This window comes from Carettochelys insculpta, chromosome 4, assembly GCF_033958435.1.
Source record: "Carettochelys insculpta isolate YL-2023 chromosome 4, ASM3395843v1, whole genome shotgun sequence".
NCBI lineage: Eukaryota > Metazoa > Chordata > Testudines > Carettochelyidae > Carettochelys > Carettochelys insculpta.
Genome location: NC_134140.1, coordinates 84,839,207 through 84,860,497, shown reverse-complemented (window position 1 = coordinate 84,860,497; position 21,291 = coordinate 84,839,207).

Sequence of the window (21,291 nt, the reverse complement as noted above, 5' to 3'; positions counted from 1 at the left end):
ATACAGTTACACACCTGCAGTTTATCAGTTTTCTGGCAGAATGTCTCTGTAATTATGATTCAAACCTGAAACTTCAGAAGTGTTGGTGTTGCAGGCAGATATTGGAGTCTGAATTCTCTTCCCAGTTCTGCCAAAAGCTTTATATGTAAGCCATTTATCTCCTCTGCTACTAGTATTACTACATGCCAGATGAAAACAATGAAATATCTAATATGGTTTTGAGTACTATATGGCTATCTGTCCTAGCTTTCTTGGGACAGACCCATTTTTTCATATGATATCTTGATGTGCTAGGTACTGCTTTGAGGAAGCATGAAATGTCCCAGGTTTTCATATAATATATTTTTAATTATAACAACAAAAAGTAATTCCAGACATATTGCTATGTCAAGTAGAATTTGCTCTGTATTCATCATGAACAAGTAGTTCAGTGGCACATATGTTCAGTGTGTGGCATGATGCGAAAAATGGAATGAGTGTAGATGCTGTCCAAGTTGTTCTTTTGTTCAGAGAAGCATCAGTTACACTTGTGCAGTGGTTCAAAACAATCTCATTAAATTAGTGAATTACTGAAAAAAATTAACCTCTCCAAGAAATATGCCAGAGCAGTAGCATCAGCATACTTTTAAGCAGAGGAATATGTTTTTTTCTTGACTGTGAATATCACTACAATACAATACCTTTTTATTTAGAATACATGGTAATTCTAACTATATTATCAGTCAGCATAACCAGATATTTCTCATTAACCTGCCAGTATCTTCTGCCTTCCCTCATTCCCCAGACTAGTCATTCCAATATTCACATCTTTAACTGTCTCTTTCTTGGTTTCCCTTGTTAGTATATGACTAGTTTTAATGTTTTTGTAAAACAAACAAAAGATTTCTTTTCATATGCTACCAAAATTGCCCCGAGGAAATGTACATGGGAGAGTAAATGTTAGCAACATTTGACAGTAAACGTTAGGAAATCGCTATGTCTATATCTACACAACATCCCTATTTCCAAATCAGGTATCTGAAATGTGATATATAAACATGGAGATACACATCACATCTCAAAGAACTGGAAGGGACCTTGGGAGGTCATTGAGTCCAGTCCCCTGCCCTCTTGGCAGGGTCAAGTACCATCCCTGACAGATTTTTTTTTTTAAATCTATTTGCCCCAGATCTCTAAATGGCCTCCTCAAGGACTGAGCTCACAACCCTGGGTTTAGCAGGCCAATGTGCAAACCACTGAATTATGGATATTTCAGGTATGTTATTCTGAAATAATACAACCACATGCAAAAATGCATTTCGAACTAGTGTCCAGCTATTTCGAAATAGCCTTTTTGGGTTAATAGCGCTATTTTAAAATAGTGACATTAGAACCCATTATGGCTTATTTCAAAATAGGCATTATTCCTCAGGGAATGAGGTACACTGCAATCAGCACAATGCACTCATTATTTTGAATGTATTTCAAAATAGCGTGTGCGTCATTTAGACAATGCCAAAGTTATTTTGAAATTACTTCTGTAATTTTGAGATGACTTAGCAGTGTAGACATAGCTTAATTACTACTGCTGTTTGCTACAGGTGCTTTTCTGTGATGTTTTTTGTTGTAATATTTACTATAATGTGGTTATGATGATCCACATCTGTAATGCATACTCAGGAAATCTTAACAGCTGTTTTTCATCTCTTCAAGGTTTATTTTCCTGTACATCTATTGAATTTGGATGGTGACTCATAGATAAAACCTTGTTATTTGATGGATTAGATATCTACTTAAACATAATTTAAAATATGTATGTATTATTTTTTACAAATGTTCATGTTGTCTGGCAAATAGGGTTAAGCTTTTTGTTATGTGTTGTTGCTATTTTTTTGTTTGTGATGGATTATTGCTAAATTCTTACAGTTACTTTCAGTTTTATCAATTAACCTTAGCATTTATTATAAATGTGTTTAGATGGGTTCTATTAGGTATTACTAATTACTTTGGAACACAGAACATCTCACTATGCTTGCTCTTGGGTACGAGCAATGAAACAGTAATTAACTGAGGTAGTTGCCACTTTCCCTCAAAAAATAAAGAATAGGATAATACTGTTGTGATAAACTAGTAGACTTATATCAGTTTAATGTACTTAATAGATTTCTTAATATAAGGAAGACACTACAGAGCCCTCAATACGACATTTTCTTGTTACTTCAAAATTAAAGAAAATGAAAATAAATCAAATTGAAACTCATTAGATGTAATAAAAGTAGTAATGGATCAAATCTCCTTAGAATCAAAGATTATCTTAAATTATAATATGTTTCAAATTAGTGATAATTAGAATTCTCCTCCAGATCATTAAGTGCTTTGAAAACTTTGATTAAGCATCATTATTCTTGTGAGGTATGCATGTTTTTAGTCTCATTTTACAGATGGGAAAACTGAGATAAACATAGTTTTATTTTCCAAACTTGAGTGCTTAGTATGATTGGGGTGCAGGTCTTCAAAGATATTGACCACAATGGAAGTTAGAAGTTTAAATACTTTTTTGGATCTGGGCTTGGGAGTTGCAAGGCTCAGACACCTTCAAATCAGATATTCTTGTCCCTGCAGTAATGACTAGGCAAACTGAGCTAAATTCACCCTGGTGTACTTCCCCTGGTTTCTGAGGGCTTACACCAGAGAGGAATTTGAGGGTGTTTTGTTAAGTAAAGAAAACGCTTGACTAAATCATGCTAACTAGAGGACCTGTTGCAGCTCTGCTTGCAAGAGGAAGTTGGGCTGGAAGAAAGTTGTAGACAGAAACTTGTTGTACAGTAAACTCTTTCATATCTGGGACAGGGAAGTTGCTGGAAGTTTAAATATGCTGGGTAACAAAGTTCATCTCTCTACCACCCTCCCACTTCTCTGCCCCACAGCACTGGCTCCGGCTCAACAGTGGCCCCATTACCTTGTTGGTGGGGACAGCAGGGAGCCGCTTGTGGGGCTCTGCATGGCTGCATCAGGCGGGGAGCTACTCTGGGCAGCATGCACTGAACAGGGAGCTGCTTGGGGGCGGCTACCACTCTGCTCTGGGGTGGCTGCTGTACTGCCCTCCGGGAGCCACTGTTGATGGTGGGCACTGGGTGGGGAGCTGTCTATATGTTACAGCAGGGTTCTGTAAGTAGACACCAAGTCACTGTAGTGTTTGCCCCAAGCTTTGTTGATGGTCTAGGCAAATATGAGTTGGACTGGCAAATGACATCCAGTCATGGAATGTTCGCCTATAGGGCACAGACAGACCGATGGATGGACACAGCAAAAATAATCATACCAATATCATTCTTCCCCATTAAAAGTACAACATTTCTAAAGCATGATTTATCTCTAATTGCATTTTGTGTCTGTAGTTTAACCATAGTAATTACTAATGGAGAGGGAGCTGTGGTAGTCTGTACTCCAACAAAACAAAACAGCAGAAATGTAACACTCTAAAGACTAACAAAATGATTCATTTGGTGATGAGCTTTCGTGGGACAGACCCACTTCATCAGCTCAATCTCTTTTCCAATACAGACTGTTTTACTGTATAAGAATTCAATAAATGACGTATGTTTGATCACGCATTTTTATTTGGTTATATTGCCCAACACTTTCAAGCCTGGGAGCCTAAAGTTAAATTCTTAAATCCATATTTAAACTGATAAACAAAGTGGCCTGATATTCATAAGTGTTGCCCACTCAGTGCTCTTAGGATACTCACTTCACTGTAGTTAGCAATTCTGTACCTCTACATCTGTGTTATATGATGCTCTTTTAATGTCTGTTTAGACACTTGCTTGTCTATGCTTGTCTCATCTATTATTATGTCTGCTGATGTGCGGTTTGTTTATTGGTAATGCCCTGCTTTGTTTGCCTGTGGGATGTTTCTCTCTGAACCTCATGAATAACAGGTCAAATCCTGACAGCTGTGTAAAATCCATTTATTCAGGCTTTGTTCCAGGATATTAAATAGTGTCCAAGGGAATATTTCCACAACTAATTCAGGTCACCATCAGAGCTTCTTGTGGATTCAGGGCTTCTATTAGGGCAGCATCCATCACACTTGTGGGGCCCTGTCACATTGGTGTTTCTGCCAAAAGTATCTATTATAGGACAGGTCCATTTCTACAGAGCTCCCTCAATCTGGTGCCATTGTCAGAAAGCCCCAGCATGATGTTGTGAGGCCTACGACAGAACACTGTGCCTGTGGTCATAAACAGACCTCTTATGACCTAGAACACTCACCTAATGCACAAGTTTTTCTGTCTCTGATGCTTCCTACAAGTCTAACTCATGTGGCATAAATGGGAATTTGGGATGACTGACTTCCTTGAAATGTGAATTGTCTTAATGTTAAAATGGAACTAATCATGACTATATATATATATATATATATATATACACACACACACACCCTTTTATCGTACTGTAAACATGAGGTGTATAGTTTTGAATTTTGAATATGTTTAACTGTAAGGAAGTATAAAATCTTTTAAAATAAGGATAATTATCAGTTACCAAAGGTAATAAATGTATATTAATTAACACTGATTTGTTGTACCTGCAGAATCATATCTATAAACCTAAACAAGTGTTACTTAAAATATTTACTGACTCTATATTCAGCATGCCTCATCAGCATGTTTAGCTATTTTGAATGAACTCAACGTTTGTTTTTATACACTATCTCTCTGGTGAGTTTATTACTGCTATTTATAAAGTCAAGGTCATAAAAAAACGCAATCTTTCCACTTATTATGCTTTTTGTGTCAAGAGGGAGTTAGGATCTGCAATCTAGAATAGATATTAAAAAGATTTAGAAATTTATGCTGGCAACAGAAGGGGTTTTTGCTGGCAGGGGCACATCTACGCGGCCTGTTTACTGCCGGTAGCACGCTCAGCCAGCAGCGAGATCTCGCACAGCTATGATAATGAGCCACAGAAATATGTGATTGAGCACCATTTGCAATTTCAAGACTGCTTATTAGCATGAAACTGTTGGCAGGACGTCTCTGTATAGACCCAGCCATAGAAAGAACACTTAACGAAGTTCGGAACCCCATGTTGTAGTGGTTAAAATAAAACTATATTTAAACATTTTTGGAAGGGTTAATATTCTCTGATGAATTACTGCAACTGTGCCAGTGGGTATAGGCTTGTTCCTCAGTAATATATGTATATATAAAATCTTCTTTTAATTTTGCTTGTAGTAGGGGGAAGATCTGATGGGAAACTGTTTAACCTTGCAAGGCTGAGAGCTAAGACTAAGGTGCGAGAAGTCCTCATCAGAGACATGCTGTTCGCAGACGATGCTGCTGTAGTGTCTCACACAGAAGACCAGCTTCAAAAACTGCTGGATCGGTTCTCCAAAGCGTGCAAGGACTTTGGGCTTACCATCAGCCTAAAGACAAATGTACTTTGTCAAGATGTTGCTGAATCCCCATCAATCAGCATTGACAACTATACGTTAGAGGTTGTCCACGAGTACGTTTACCTCGGGTCCACCATCACTGACACCCTGTCGTAGGACACTGAGCTAAATAGGAGGATCGGAAAAGCGGCCACAACTCTGTCCAGACTCAGCAAGAGAGTGTGGAATAACAGCAAGCTGTACACTCACACCAAAATGCAAGTCTACAGAGCCTGCATCCTCAGCACCCTCCTTTATGGCAGCGAGACTTGGACCCTGTATGCCTGCCAGGAAAAGAGGCTGAACATCTTCCACTTGCGCTGCCTCAGGCGCATCCTTGGAATATCATGGAAGGACAGAGTTACCAACACCGCCGTCCTCGAGCAAGCTGGAATCCCAGCCATGCACACCCTCCTCAGGCAGCATCGACTCCGCTGGCTTGGCCACGTCCACAGGATGAACGATGGAAGGATTCCAAAAGACATCAGGTATGGTGAGCTAGCCTCTGGCAAAAGACCCCCTGGACGCCCCCAGTTGCGCTACAAAGATGTCTGCAAGAGAGACCTCAGAGGTAGACATTGAGCTGGACAAGTGGGAAGAACTAGCAGATGACCGCGGCAGATGGAGGCAGGGGTTACACAAGGGCCTTCAGAAGGGCGAGTTGAAGATCAGACAGCTAGCAGAGGAGAAGCGAGCGCACAGAAAGCACAATAAGGACTTGCCAGACACCCACTACATCTGCAAGAGATGCAGCAAGGACTGTCACTCTCGTGTGGGTCTTTATAGTCACAATAGACGCTGTAAATGAAGTCTTAAATTGAAACTTTAAAGGGCGCGATCCATAGTCTGTGCAGACTGAAGGATGCCTACAGGGGGAATAAATTTCATGGCTCTATCTACATGAGAGGCCTCTGTTGGAAGGGACTTTCTGGCAAAATTTCTGCCAACAGATTGTGTGTATACATAAAAACAAATTGAAAGAGCAATTCACTCTGTCGACAGAGAGCAGCCAGACTGCCTGGCCCTCTTTTGACAGAATGGCTGACTGGAAGCTCTACAAACAGGGCTCCCCGGGGAACCAGAAGCCCTGTGTGCAGGCAAAAGGGCCCCGGAACATCTACATAGCTGTTTTGAGAGCAGCGTTATACCTGAACAGGGAGAGGTATAATGCAGCCGATGGATGTGCCAGGTTTTGTTGACAAACTGTTGACAAAGCTCGTTTTGTGAGTAGATGCTCTGTAATTTTTCCCAGAAAAAAGCCCAGTGTTGCTGGGAAAAACCTCTTGTGTAGCTGTAGCCCACATGTTTAACATAGTTGAGTATTAAGTCAGGTTCCTTTGTCTTTGTCCTGCTTGCTACCATTTGTTGCTTTTTGTATTTGAACACCAGGCACAAATAATTCACCTTCATTCTTGGCAAAAAAAAAAAAATAGGTGGTCTATGCAGCAACATTAAAGGAATTATGGCAATTCCTTCTTTAGCATCAATATAAATATCGCCAACTAGCAGAGGCCTGAATTGCTACAAAATGCTGTTTTGTTAGTGTTACAGGAAGTTACAGTTGCACATCTTAATGTTCTGTAGGTTTTTGCAACAGGTTACAATTTTTGTGTCCTGCAGTCTGAGATACACTAGAACTGTACACTGAACAGGAACTCCTATGTGGCTAACAAATAAGTCGTTTTTGTGTTTCTTCATGTTTTTGATATAATATTTCTTTTAATTTCTCCAAAAGGAGATGCTTTATCTTATTACAGCCCAGTGAATTAACATTTAAAGGCATCTTCCCCCACACACTGGTAGAGATAAATATATATTTTTAAATAAAGCTGTCTATAATCGAAAGACATGGTTGCTAGGTAGCCACTGTCATGATAGCTGAAGGTACCAATGAAGCAGACAGAGGTGAGTCTCTCATCATAGAAGAGATCCATTTTTCATTCTCCTTGAAAATGAGTCTCTTTTATAGACATATGAGAAGATCACAAACTCAGCAGGAATAAGTCTGCAGAACAAATACATGTGTGTTTAATGCTTTCCTTCAGAGGCAGAAGACTTTGAAGAAGTTTTTGGAGCTAGTTTGGATGAGGCAGGGGAATGATTGCTTTCCATTTAATTATGGAGGGAAAAACATTTTAAAGGAAAATGGGCAGCATGCAAATTTTGTTCATATATTGCAAGGTTTGATAGGTCTGGAGTACTAACCAACAAAACAAGTATAAAAAATGAAAATGCAAACTGTAATACTCTTGCTTAAACATATAAGGAAATGATATCTGTTCTGTTGCCCAATGGCCACTTGTGACTCTTAAGACTCTGATTTATACCTTTAGAGAGTAACCACATTGATAATAAAATGTATATTTGATTGTAGAAAAAGAACTGTGTTCCTTGTGTCCCACTCTATTTTTTAACCAGAGGTGTTTGAATCAGCAACGTGGATAGAAACGGAAGTGAATGGGTGTCCCTTGCCCAACTGCTTTCTGCTTCCCTTTCTGCAACTGGTTATGAATAGGGCTACTCAAAACTCAGAATTTCCATTTCATGGGAAATTTTGACATTTTTCATCTTCTTTTTGTGCTGAACTGGAATGAAAACAAAAGTTGAAATTTCCAAAAAAACAAAATTCCACAATTGTTTAGAAAACTGTATTCTGGCTTCATCTACACTTGCCCCCTGCTTCAAAGGGGGCATGGTAATCAGGCTGCCAGGAGATTACCAATGAAGTTCTGCAATGCATATGCAGCACTTCATTAGGCTATTCTCCTCTGTGGCAACTTCGAAGTGTCAAACTTGGAAGTGCTGGCATACCATGTAGCAGTGGGCACTTTAAAGGGCCTTTACTCCCCAAAATATAAAGGCACTTCAAAGTAGTGCTTCAAAGTGCCGGTGGCTACACAGCGAGCCAGCACTTTGAAGTTTGACACTTCTAATTTGCCGAGGGGGGCAATTAGCCTAATTAAGTGCTGCATATGCATTTGCAACACTTCCTTAGTAATCTCCCAGTGGCCTGATTACCATGCCCCCTTCAAAGTAGGGGGCAAATGTAGACATAGCCTCTGTAATTTTTGAAATTCATGTCAACATTTAATTTTTGTTTCAACTTATTAATTTTGCAATATTTTGATCACGTTTCATTAGTCTGTGATATGTCAAAAGTAGCAGTGTGGAATGTGGCATGGTGTGTCATTTCATCATACAGTACGATATGACAATATGCATAATAAAAATCAAAATATACTGTTTTGTTTATATATATCTATAGCTAGTCTCCTATTCCCAATCCTATAAGCCGTCCAGTTGCCAAAACCCTACTTGATAACTGGGATGATGATGCCCAGAGGGAAACTACATACTGAGGGAAGGTAGCAGTCACATGGCAAGATGGGTGCAACCATAAATCAAAGAGGAAGTGGTAGAGAGTGCAGCAGGAGCTGGTGAACCGTGCCTGGACAGTCTGTGACAGGCAGGCATGGCTACCAGATTCAGTTCTATGCAGAAACTTGTGGGAAGCAGTGGGGGCCTTGCAGCTAAAAGCCTGAGCAGAGAGATGTTGGGAGGGAATTTTAGGGTACCCAGAGCCAGTGACCAGACGTAGAGGCAATAGGGACTAGAAGGCTAATACAGTTGCACGCTTGGCTGTGAGTCACAATACACTTGTGCTCTGAATATCTGAAGAGGTTGGTGTACGTCAGCATTACAAACACGCAGGAGTGGCAGAAATGCAGCAGAACTTTTTCAGGAGCAGCTAGAAGTGTTTCATTTAAAAATAATTATCCCCAACATCTGCCTATATAAATGTGTCTAATATGCAGCTAATTCCTAATGAGCCAGACGTCCCTTGCATGTAGCATAAACTATTACATTACATCATTAAATGCTAACACAGTTGTAACATGATGTTACATGTAGTAGTTCCGTGACGTTTGTGGTTCATGAAGGTTCTGGGGAGTGCAGAGTGGCAGAGATCCTCCCTAGCTGCTTGCCCCTGAACCTGCATGGAACATACAAGTTCAAATGTCAATCAGTGACTGCAGGGAAGTGGTGGGGTTGATGCGGGGAGGAGAGGGAACCATGTTTGCTGTTGCTGGGGAGAGGGATTGCTGCACAGAAAGGCGTGACTGGACACCCCCATCTGCAAATATAGAGCTGCCCAGCTTGAAGGCTGTGTCGGGGCTCCAGGTGCAGCCTCACTGCTGAGTCCCGGTATTAGGGGAGGTGGGGGCTTCAAAGTGATCTCACACCTCAATGAAACCAGTGGCCTTTGCTCCCAATTGCTAGAAATGTGAAGACCTGGGGCTTTCTTAATGGCCCGCCTGTCACAGACTGCCAGTATGACATTGTACCCATCATTTAAGGCTTGATCTCAAGGGGAGCCTTTCCACATGTTTATAAAGACAGCTGATAGGGACTTAATTAGGCTGTGCCTCAGTTTCTCCACCCAAAAGAGAGATAACAATAGTACCTGCCTGCCTCACAGGAGTTTGTGTAAATTCATTCATGTGGGTAAGTGCTTTGAGGTCGTCGGTTTGAAAGTGTTGAGATGTGCAATTTTGCAAAGCGTTCTTTACAAATTCAAAGCCTTCCTACTTTATTCAGGCAGTAGGCCCTCCTCCTAGATAATAGAGAATTTCAGTCTGGAACTTTATGGCATGAGTCCTCTTCCCACTGTGTGATGTTGGAGCAACTTGACAGAAAAGGCAGGGTAGTGAGAGTAGGGCCTCCTTGGGCCTTCCCTTTTCATCACTGTCCAAAGCCTAGACAAAGACGCAGGTAGGCCAGCCAGCCTTATGTTGTGTGTGTAGTAAGTGTGTGTGCTGCTGGGAGGACTGGATCATTTGTGGAAGCAGGCACCCTGTGTTGGCCTGTTCTCAGGGCCAGGGCCAGCTAAGAGGGACTGGGTAGCTGAGGCAGAGCAATAAATGGTCAGGAGGAATGGATCTTCTTTCACCTGGGCCAGAGCTCTTCAAAGCATTCCCACAGGTAAGCAGTGATCTGGGCCAGGCAATTAGGTTTTTTTACTTGTTCAAATCCTGTGGTGGACAGTTCAGGGAGAGTGCATGGTTGTGGAGGGCAGTGAGCTAGAATGGAGGGAGCCTGGAGAGAGAGAGGTGCAGAGGAAAGAAGTGGGGAGCAGAGGAGGATGAACGTGGTAGCAGGAAGAAGAAGAGGTATTGGTAGGATCAATCTCAACTCTTTTCAGTCTCAGCCCTTTTCAGCGGATGAGAGATTACATTTGCCTACTGAGGACAGGGCTGGGGATATGGTTCCTTCGGACCTCGGGACACTGGGTTTTCCAGGCCCGTACTTAAAGCTGGCACGATCATGCTGCCTCAGTGGAACATTTTGCCTTCTGGGTTCTGTGATCTGAACAGGTGCTGTTAAGCAGCAGCCAGTCTGTATTTTACTGCCAGGAGCCATGTCCCTTAGCATTTCTTGTTCATTGTCTGAGGTGCTTGCTGCTGTTGAAACAATAAACATAGGAAGCCCTCAACTTGTTTGTGTGAGGAAGTGAAAACGAGGTGGCAGCTTTTGCAGTCTGATGCTAGCCATTTTCTTCCTGTCAGGGGGCAAATGTAAGTTGCCGCTGAGGCCTGACACCTTGTTTTATTGTGTGAAGAAAAGAGAGAGATTTCTCAATTAGCTTTGACAGGTGCTTGCCATTATATGTTGCCTCGGATCAATGAGAGAGGTTTGGGGTGCTTGCAAGCTGCCTTCATGTCAGCTTTGAGGGTATATAAAAAAAATCTGTGACACACATGTCTTATTCATTATTACCAAGTTTCGTGCCTTTAATTAGGTACCTTCTGCATGTCCAGCACATGGTACAGAACACGTCCCATTTTGCTGGAAAGAAATTGCAGAAAAGTGGAGGTTTTCTGCTTGGGTTCAGAGGTTTGCATGGATTGGGACAAGCACAGAGTGAGCAGGGACATGGGATGGACAGAGAGTGGGCGGGAAGAGAGAAGGGAGATAATGGGAAGTGGGCAGGGCCCGGGCAGGGGAGCTACTGCCTCCCCAGCTGGAAGTTTCACCTGCCACCCATGCTGGAAGGAATTATTCTCTGATGTGCAGCATTATACGTATTGTAATGGGGTTCCCCACCTTTTCCTGGAGCAGCAGGCAATTGCTGGAAGAAGAGTACCAAAGCGCAGGTGAGTTCCACATATGGTATAAGCTCCCCCACCTCAGAAATTTGACATTGCATTTCAGATAAACAAATCAACACGTTGGTTCTGATTTCAGAGGGTCACCAGGGTGAGAGGGAATCTGAAGCCAACTTTTCAGAAGAGCAGCCCAAGGTCAATTTAGCCACCTGACTAGCTGTTTGTATGCAAACACTGGATTTGTAATGCAACTCTGTAAGCAGTTCTTGGCTTTCTCTTTTTGCAGAGTTGGCATCTGAGAATGAACATTCCATCAGAACTGTATTAAGTGCCTTATGAGTAAGTAGGAGATGAAGATAGCTCTGTGTAGCTTGAAAATGTGTCTTTCGCCAACAAAAATTGTTTCACTGAAACATCTTGTCTCGCTGACAAGTCAGAAGGAGTTAAAATGCATGTGAAATTAAAGAAGGGGTGGCATTGTCAGCCACTACATAGAAATATTGTGTTCCTTTTTCATATTCTGTATATATTGCATGTCATCACATGCTCTGTTAGTCAAGAATTACAGTAGTGTAATCCATTCGACATTATTTTTTCCAATGACCCCACCAGCCTCTTCTCCATCTTTCCCAAAATCACCAATTGGGCAGAAACCCTCAGTAGAATTTCCTGGGTCTAGGGCCTATGGAAAAGGGGGCAATATCCTCTAGAAATAAGGCGACCATCCATCCCGTTTTCAGCGGGACAGCCCCAGATTGCAGGTGCCATTCTGGTGTGCCAATTTATTTTACAAAAGGGAATAATTGTCCTATATTTCACAGCGTTCACTGGCTTCCCCCAGCTGAGGGGTGGAGCTGAGCTGGGGCTGCAGGGGTTGGAGTGGGAGCTGTGCGGGGTGGGGGGTGAACCAGGGGCTTCAGTGGGGTTGGATCCAGGATCTGGACGGGGGGGATTGGAGCGGCATCCGGAGCTGTGGGGTGTTGAATGGGGCTGCTGGAGCCGGAGCCAGGAGAGTTGAACTGGGCAGTGGAAGTTGGAGCAGGAGCCTGGGCTGTGTGTGTGTGTGTGTGTGTGTGTGGAGTGGTGCGGGGGTTGGGCTGCTGGGGCTGGGGACAGAGCTGGAGCCGGCTGGGGCTGGAGCTGGAGCCGCAGTGGGTTGAGCTGAGCTGCAGAAGTTGAAGTGGGAGCTGCAGCCACAGCTGCTGGGAGGTTTGAGCAGGTGGAGGGGGGCGGTGAACCATGGCCGCAGCGGGGTTGGAGCTGCAGCCACCCAGCTTCCCCCAGCTGAGGCAGCCGGGAGCTGGACCTATGCACTGGCACGAGCTGCCACCCACAGCTCAGGGAAGCCAGGAACTTCACTGGCGGGGCAGCAGCCCTGTTCCCAGCACCCCAGATAGGGTGACCATCTGTCCCATTTTGGCTGGGATGGGGGTCATGCCTCATGTCCTGTATTTGGCTGGGGGGAGATATGGTCACCCTATCTAGAAAAGAGATAGTTAACAGTAATAATAGTGACCGTCAGATGCAGCTGGGAACAGGTAGCTCAAACATTGACTACCTTGCTTCAGAGCCATTTCTTTGGGGACACTGTGGGATAGCCCAGAGCTAAAAGATCTCCAAGATCAGAGATTTATCTGAAAGATAAGTTGCCGCTGAATTTGTTGGGCAAAACTAACTGAATACCAGTCACATGAAAGCCTCTGATTTCTAACAAAGCAGAAAAACAATCACTTATATAAATACCTTTACTATTCAAAGCATTACAGAACATTGACTGAGTAACCCTCACCACATGACACTAACAGGTAAATAAAAATGATCATCTCTATAGGTAAGATAGAGAGAGAAACTGTTTTGTGTAAGGCCGAACAGCAAGTCAGTAGGAGAAATAGTGTTGAAAATCTATAGTTCTTGACTCCTAACCCTGCGCTCAACCCAGAAAACCACCCTGCCTACATCAAATGGAACCTGGTATTGCACCAGATTGTCTCTGGTTCTGGCAACTGCTGAGGCATGTTTTAATACAGCAAAGTTGGTTTTCTATGTGCCAGTTTCTTACATAAAATTTAGTGTTAACATTTCCTTTAATCTGTTTCATTTGTGTTGCTCAGCAATAGTAAATAAAAGCACTTGATCGTGTCATTAGGAAGATCTTTATACTTGCCCAGATTTTTGTAAATGACAGTCTGTACTGTACAGGTAATCATAGTGCAAATACAGACATATCTGTTTTAGTCTTCTGTCCAGCCAGGTACTTAAGCACATGTTTATCTTTAATCCTGTGATAAATCCCACTAAAGTTTAATACCAGTGGTTTCCCAATTATATTTGCCTAATAGGTTTTAATTAAATATAGAATACAATTGTACAGAAAACTTACTGACCAACTTAGGCCATGTCCACATAGCCAAAACCATGATTTCTTTCTTTCTTTTCCTCTCCTCTGTTCTCCAGCTTTAATGTCTAATTCTGAGAGGTGAGAAAACCCAAACTGTACAGAATTCAATGAGAATTAGAAAGACCTCAGCATCTGTCAGGACCAAACCATCATTTCCCATTCTTTATCACTGTGGTATCTGAGCATCTTTCATATGGAACACAAGAAAGATAATTTTAAATTGAGAATAAGCTCCACTAGAAGCATGGTGGGTCACTAGTAATTTTCATTTGTTCTGGAAGTGATTGGATAGCATCCCACGTAGAGGTATGCAGGGATTAGTATCTGGGGAAGTAGGAAACGGGTGCTGATAACTGAAGGATGATGCTTTTATGGTCTTTGCATGGAACACAAATTATGTGATCTCTTCCACAGCAGCCATACAAAACTATCAGAATCACATTCCCCAATGCCAAACTACAGTAGTCATCAACATTTTGCAGGAAGTCCCACGTCTATCATGCACTCAGGGCCAACACGCTGTCACAGATGATGAAATGGTACTCAATGATAAATTAATCTTGCCCAGAGAGTATTATAAGGGAAGCCTCTTTATAATCATCAAAAAGTCCCATATCACATCACTTTCAATCTGACTCTTAATTTTCAAGAGTTTCATTGAAGAAGGCTGATATTGCCTGACAGAGAATCAAGAAAACCTTTCTCAAACAGATTGGACAAAAGCATCATGCAATCTGACAGTAGGCTCAGTGACAAATAGCACATTTTGTATTGACTTGTTAACTGTGCTGAATGTCTGCTGAACTGAATCTCAAGTGATAATTGTTAGGCAAGCCCAGAGCGTATTCCTTTCAGGAAGATGCCTATATGCTTCAATTAGGAAGGAAGAAGTATTTTAATATTTTGATTTTTCTTTGTCTTTAGGAACAGATAGAAAATATTTTAACAGCAACATTTTTGATTGTGCCCTCTTGCAGAAGACCAATACTAACTATTCAGAATAATTTAATGACAGTAACAGAAATTACACACAATAAGAAAATAGTTTCACTAGTTAAGATTCAAACATATAATGCTTACTAACACACATACCTCAAGACATAACCACCAAAGGCTGGATCCAAAGTTCACTGGTGTTACAAGAAACACTCCCACAAGATTGGTTCTACCTACCTGAAAAAAATTAACTTTTCCTCCACAACCCAGGCCTCCCAGACCAGCTAGCATTGCACTAGATTAATGAACCAGTCATCTGAAGTGGGAGGATTATGATGGCTGGAGACAGAAATTTCAGTAGGTGGACTGAAGCTATAGAACTTGCTCTCTCAAGAGATAACATAAGTCACGAGATTATAAGCACTGATCTAACTGTGGTTAGAAGTAAATGCTATACTCTTCTCTAAATGCAAAACTCCATTGTGTCCACTTCTGGTACCCACCTTTCAGGGAGGATGTTGGTAAACTGGAGAGCTTTCAGAGAAGAGCCACACAAGTGATGAAAGAATTAGAAAAGATGCCTTAGAATGATACGCTAACTAGATTGAACTCCTTGAGTCTAACAAAGAGCAGACCAATGGACAACTTGAGTACAAGCTGTAACTACCTGCATGGGGAACAAATATTTGATAACAGTCTCTTTACTTTAGCAGAGAAAGAAATAACATGATCCGATAGATGAAGATGAAGCTAGACAAATTTAGACTGGAAATAAAGGTGCAATTTTTTTAACAGGGAGAGTAGTAAGAATGCAATGTATCAATGGTCAGGGTGGATTCTTCATCACTGACCATTTTTAAATCAAGTTTGGCATTTTTCCTGAAAGATCTCTACAAATTATTTTGAGGAAATTCTGTGACCAGACTAGGTGAGCACACTGCTCCATTATGGTCTTAGCATTTGTGCAAAACTGGGAGCCTTTGACTAAGTTTTCCATACAAGGAGAGAGAAAAGTAAAAGAACAAAAAATTTACTCCTAGCTGTTTAGCAGGAAAAGGGAGGGCAGGAGTTTGTGTGTGTGTGTGTGTGTGTGTGTGTGTGTGTGAGAGAGAGAGAGAGAGAGAGAGAGAGATTCTTATTAATGTTTCTATTTGTATATACTTGTAGGTGATCAGATACTTTGTTGATGGTGGCCACTAAAAACTGAGCTGGAGAATGTTTTTACATAATTGTCCATTATGGGTTTTTTTAAAGAGAGTCTGAACTGTTTCCCTCCACCTAAGTCCATATTTTGTCCAATCTTTTTGCTCTTGCCTCAAGCCTATCAACTACAGGGGAGGGAGGAGAGCTGGTAAGATGAAGGACTAAAGGGGCTGTTGCCCTTGGGCCCAGCATTTCAAAGGGGCCAAAGAAAGAAGCAGGGGCAGTGGCTGAAGCTATGGGCTCCTTTGAAACACAGCACAGTTGTGAAAGAGTGTGTGGGGCGGTGCCCAGCACTGTAGTCCAGGCGGAGCCGAGAGGTAAGTGCCTTAGGCCCCGCCCCTTCTGCTTTTGGCCCCATACCTTCTAGGGTGTGGACTTGGGCCCAGCTCCCACCTTGCTCCAATGTCTGCAGCAGCTGTTGGCCCACTGCCTTGCCTTATAGATTTCTAACAATAAATTTAAACCTAATGGAGCTGAAGCTGAACTGTGCACATTTCTGATCAAGCACTCCCAACACCATCCATCTTCTGTCCATGCTAAAGCCACAACATCGGACCTATAATCTTTTTCTTTTCTCACTCCACTCATGTAGGTGACAGTCATCTCCTAAAATGGCTAATACCTTACCCCTACTGCCTACAAACATTTTTCAGATACAATTTTTTTTCTGTCTACACAGCAAAAGAAGAAGAAGGAAAAAAAAGCAAATAAAGAATAGAGACTAGGGATAGCGCATTTCTGATGTGACTTCTTGGATGGATAATAAGTGATCCTAGAGTCTATGAAACTTGAAATTCACAGCCCTTTCTACAAATGGCTGGCTGAATACATGCAAACAATTAACGTTATAACCCTTCAAGTAACATCAAGTCAAATATGTTGCTTTTATTCATAAAACTATCAGTGCATCCCTGGTAATAAAAGTTAACCAGTTCATGGACATGCAAAATATATTCTTTCCTGGAATGAATGCTATCATATAAGTTCCGTTAAAATCACAGAGCATGAACAAGTCACTGTAGAACCTTCGAATGACAAGAGTCTCTACAAATGAGAAGGCCAGAAAATATGGAGCTCTCTGATTACTGCCATAGCCATACAACACATGAACAGGAAACAAAGACTGAAGTGAACCATAGCATTGAGCCTCTGTCTGACTACCAATAATAGGGAAATCCAAAGCAAACAGTTTGTGATGATGAAAACAGTTCATACCCACCAGAGTGAGAACACCCATAATGAACCAGATGTGTTAACATACTGGACATACGTAGGCAACTATTACTGAAACTGAGAAGCAAATGCAGAACTGAGTCAATGTGCTGATGTGCAGGCTGATGTTCCCTCCCTAAAGGGATGTACCTACTACATAGCATATTTATGAGGAAAAATGCATTTTAGCTGCCTGGGCCACTGGTGGCCATCACTGCCAGTTCTGCATAGTTCACTCACTAATGTGAGTCCGTGATGTTTATTTTCCTCCCAAATAGCTGACTGATTCTGAAGTTTGTGGCCTGAAGTCTGAATACTTCTCCCTATAGCTTTACTCGGATGTAGCTGTTAGGTGAGGATGTCTATTCTAAGTTGCTGTGGCTTCATGGCATGCAGTTTACCGAGTCATTCTTCTTTCTAAATATGATGTTCAAAAGTAGCTGCACTCGATGGGCTCCTTTTGTTTCTTTCTGCAGGAATGACTCCAACAGAGTAGAAGTTGAATATGTGCTATATGATGGGAAACTCTAAACAGCAACACCTTTCCAGAATTAGAAGTCATCAGAGCTTCTTTTTCAAAGTCAGCAAAATTAAAAGGACAGATTAAAGTTGCCTTTTCTGTCATGATTTGGACAATATATTCATACCCACAAGGTCAGATTCCAGTCTCAGACATATTCCTTTGACTTTGGTAGAGTTCAGAACTTGGCCCTTAATGTTCATTGTATTAATATTTGGAAGTCTGCCTCTGGTTTCATAGTTTTGTTACTCTTTTACCAATTTCTTTTACTTTTCCTGATGTTCTGAGAGATGTCATGTTTCATGAAATACTTGGTTCACATTATTTCAGTAGCAGGATACAACGTCTTCAGCAGAATCTTCTGCAATTGCCTTATGCAGCATCTTTTCAGCAATCTTTGGCTACTTGGTTAGAAAGATGTACTGTACAAGCCAGATTTCAAAACTGCTCAGCATGCATACTGTGGGCCAGAGTTTCAAAAGAGTTCAACGTGGGGGTTAGAGATCATTGACAATAAGTGTCACTGTGGGTCTGTGTGTTTCTGAAAATCAAATTTATCCTAAGGTGTCCTAAGGGGAGCTGTGCTCTTCTGGAAATCTGGTTCTGTGCTGGAATGCAGAAATGGTTATCATACTGTTGTTCACATATGGTTTTCCCAGTCATCTTATTCTAGTGATTCTCGACTCTACAGATTGCATTCTCTACACAGATAGCTGGCCTACTTTAAATGACAGCACCAGCTCATGGGTTACAACCTTTCTCCTCCCCAGTGATCGTTGCAAATGATTGGGAAGCTCTTAAGCATCGAGACTCAATCTGGCCCTTAGTGTAGGTCGACATAGCAAAGCTATTTCAAAATAACAGCCGTTATTTCAGAGTAACTATCCTAGCATCTATACAGTGCAACTGCTGTTTCGAAATAATTTTGAAATAGTGGTTGGCTTATTTTGAAATAGGTGAAACACATTCCATGAGGAATAGCTATTTCAAAATAGGGTCTGTGGAGACAGAGAATAGCACCTGTTTCGAAATGATCCAAAGTGTGTCCAATTACTCTATTTCAAGATAGGCACTATGGCCAGGTCTACACTAGCCAAAAACTTGACCATTTCGAAGTTTACTAATGAAGCTCTGAAATACATATTCAGCGCCTCATCAGAATGCGGGCGGCTGCAGCACTTCGAAATTGATGCGGCTCACCGCCGCACGGCTCATCCAGATGGGGCTCCTTTTCGAAAGGACCCTGGCTACTTCGAAGTCCCCTTATTCCTATGAGCAGACTCTTGGAGTAGGGGACTATGCTGGGCTATATAAAAAATATGTTTATCTGGAACTGAGCTACTAATATTTATTTTGATTTCAGGGGCAAATGTAAACATTGCACTTTGGTTCAAACCAAAACATTTTTGGTGGAGTTTCTTTCTTCAACAAAAACTGGAGAGAAAAAAGAAAAGCTTTTTTTCTACCTGAAACTATTCTCTCCCCCAATTTTCTATTCAGTTTCAAGTAATATTATGAATTATTTTAACCCTTTAAAAATTAGCTAAATTTCAAAATTCAATATTGTTTCTAAATAGAATGACAAAGCTTGTCAAAACAAAATGTTCTGTTTCCAAATGTCATTTTATTTTGACATTTCAAAAAAAGAATGGTGAGATTTTTTGGCTGAAACCATTTGCTGAATGCAACATGAATTTCAAATAGTTTTGGTGCCTTCCCCTAAAATGCAAGTTACCACTTGCGGAAAAAATTTTGCCTCGCTTGAAGTGAATTTGCTAAAAGATATTATTGACCATAGTTTTTTTTTACTTTAAAATGTATTAAATTTTGGAAAATAAAAAATGTCAATGAAACACGTCCAAAATAGATACCAACTGTAATATGAAAATTAAAATATATGGAGTTAGAAAAAAAATTAGGCATCTATAAGAAATTTTCAGTTGATTGATATTAGTATTATGAACTACAAATCACTTAGAGTTATTTGTATTTACAATTCTTCTCTAAAGTGACACTATATTAAAATTACTGATGTATCAGAAACGAAACCCTGTTATGAGTCACAGTGTTATTAGTGTGTAGTTGCTTTGTATTCAAAGTTTCACTAAGCACTACACCCGATGATAAGCATTTAAGAGCCTTATGCTTGGAGAAAAGGAACCCAACCTCAAAGATTTTACTTTTGTGTAATATAGACCGCTGATGTCTCTTTGGTTTCCACAAGAGTAGCGTCAGATACGTGGTGTGAACATTATAACTTTCTCAGTTGCACAGAGAGCAGGACAAGAAATACTGAAAAAAATTGATACCTTTTAATAGTGCTCTACAGAGAAGCTAAACCAACACAGGCTGAAGCAATATTTTGAAGTTAATGGTGTAGCACAAGAGCAGAGTTCCAGCACAGTTGGGTTTAACGGGAATAACAATTGTGTGCTGTGCACTTTGAAGGCTCCACAGAACCCTGATGATGAAAGATTTGCAGAAATTATGACATTTCTGTATGAACATTTATCACCCACTTCATAAAAGAAATCGACATGAAGGTGAATCATTTTCCTCTTGTGTGGCTCAATTAAGAAAATTGTCACAATGCTACCAGTTTTACAATTATATATTGCTGAAGTAAGTTACACATTAGCAGATAGAATCCATACTGGGAACGAACAGAGGCTGTCGACTGAGCAAAGCCTCACATTTGACTGCAGCTTTGAAATTGCAGTGGGTGTTAAGAAACAGTAGGAAAAGTTGCAATATAATTGCAGGCTAGAGTTTGGAAGAAGAGGCATGCAGAAAATGATTACACTACCAAACTGTTGAAAGGCAGAGCTCTAAGCAGGCGGATACATGTTGATTATAGGAAAGGTATCCATAATCTTTCTGAATGAGCAATTAAAGGTAATTAATGCTGGAATATACAGAAAGTCTATTACAGAAAGGGGCACATTAAAGAATTTGCCTTTGAGGGAAAAAGTCAAAATAACGAGCTTTCCAAAAGGAAAGATAAAAGCAATCAGGCCATACATGTAATGAATAGAGACAGCAGAAGATATAATCAGCATATTTTCATCATTTTTTGAGGAAAATGGCTTTTCCTATCAATAGAAATTTTCTTACAAAAATGTCCATTTTCACATCATTGTTTCTTTTTATTAGAAAATTTCTAAATGAAGCTTTTTGAAAAGTTTTGTTTCATTTTGGTGGGAAATCCTGGTGCTCCCCTTTGTCTTTTTTAAAAACTTCTCTTCGCTTTTTGCTGTGTGAAAAGTGCGGGTGTGTCGGGGGAAGGGAAAAGCACCTTTGCTCATTTTTTAAAATTTCCCTCTTTTTTTTCCAATAGAAAAAAAGTAGAATTGGGAGAGAAAATATTTTTGGCATTGAAACAAAATATCTAATTTAAAAAATGTAAAAATAAAAACCCACATCCCCTCCAAAAGTTAATTTCTTAAGTTTTTCCATAAAACAGTACTTTTCTAAATCAGTTCTTGCTTACAGTAAC